Here is a 1,847-nt window from a genome sequence, read left to right on the forward strand (position 1 = left end):
TATTTGGTTTTCAAGAAAGTTGGGTGTCCTAAAAGTAGGAACATATCCGCAGAATAGCAACTGCTCAAAGCTTTCTAATTTTCTATCCTGTCGATTATCATCACTCGGGAATGATATTTGACTTCTTCCTACCGCCCTTGCGAATTTTACCGGAGGACAATTCAGAAATGCTACTGCTCCCGGGTTAACTGTCAGGTTGACACTAATCACTCAAATTGTTGCCCATCACACCTTTATGCATCAGTAAGGAATATATATGTACATACTTCTTCTTCTTCTTTACTCGCGTAGACACCGCTTACGCGATTATAGCCGAGTAAAATTACCAGCAGCCTTGGATGTGAGATACATACATATGTATATGCAATATAATAATGTAGTTGTAAACGGGACCATTATGTTATATTTATATGTTCTTGCATGCTTGCCGTCTCTTAAATACTTATGAATATCATATTTTCTAACCGACAGCCCTAGTTGTTAGAGTTTTTTCACATTTATTGTAATTTCAATTATACTTAATATATAATAATAATATTTTCCTTTTACAAATTTTTAAAGTAAATTTCTATTACTTCTTCGTCGTACAATTACTTCTATCTTTATTTAAATTAGATCTTTCTATGTATATATGATTATACTAGAATTTAGTTGGCCGAGTTAAACTCACTTAAGGCAAGACAAAACGTTCACTTCCGCTGCGTCGCAGATATATGTATTACTTTACAGGTACATTTCTTATACATATCCCAAAATGCCATACGAATCTATTTATCTTCATTTTGGCCGGGAAGTTTGTACGACATTATATGTTATAGGTTCGATATGAACAATTTGTAGCTCTCAACAATCATCCGTAAGAAATTCCGAAACATATCCTGTCAAATAGAAACGTTTTTCTTGCAAGGACTTTATCTTCATCGATCTGCTTGTATGACAGCTATATGCTATTGTGACCCGATATCGGCAAATTCGAAAAATAAGCAACTTCTTGCAGAGAAAAGGCGTATTTCAGATCCATATCTCATAAACTGAAATACTAGTTTTCATACTACTGTGGTGTAGAATTTTTAATTTAAATTTCGCGCGAAAACTATTTCGTCGAAATATTTTTCTTCAAGGTTGGTATGACTGTGAGTGACCTCTATGCCAAATGTCACATCAAAATCATCATTACTATTTAGTGTACTTTTGTCTTTCTCAAGTACATAAAGAGTATTCGGCGATTATTAATATGAGTGAAATTAACCAACAAAAAAAGTTCCATTAAATTTTGTGTGCGGAATCGAGTTTCTGGTGGTGCCGAAACGTTCAGAATGTTGGAAAACGCATTCAGTTATAATTGTTTGTCGCGAGCAAGTGTTTTTGAAAGGTACAAGTTATTCAAAGAGGGTCGAGAACACGTTGACGACGAATCACGCCCAGAACGGCCATCAACATTACTGATAACCAACAGGTCAACAAAATAAGGGAATGAGAAGTGACGATTAACAGTCAGAGACTTTATTGGTATCGTTGAATCATCGAAAAGATCAGTGACAATCACTTTGAAAGATTATTTGGGCCTAAAGTGAAAGCACGACTGGCTAAAAAATAAATCAATTTTTTCGAAAAACAGCGTCGGAAACAGACAATTAAGCGGCCGAATATCGTGGCAAAAGTGAGCCGAGCAGAAAAAACCATGTCAAAGCAAAGCAAAAATCAAGGTTATGTTGACAGTTTTCTTCGATTATCGAGGTTTGGTGGAAAAAACGTTGACACAAGAGTATTGAGGCCAAAAGGGATTAATTTTAGGGAGATGATATAGAGAGATTTTACCTTTGAAATTATGAACAAAGTCTTACTAT

Source organism: Bactrocera tryoni, chromosome 1 (assembly GCF_016617805.1).
Source record: "Bactrocera tryoni isolate S06 chromosome 1, CSIRO_BtryS06_freeze2, whole genome shotgun sequence".
Lineage (NCBI taxonomy): Eukaryota > Metazoa > Arthropoda > Insecta > Diptera > Tephritidae > Bactrocera > Bactrocera tryoni.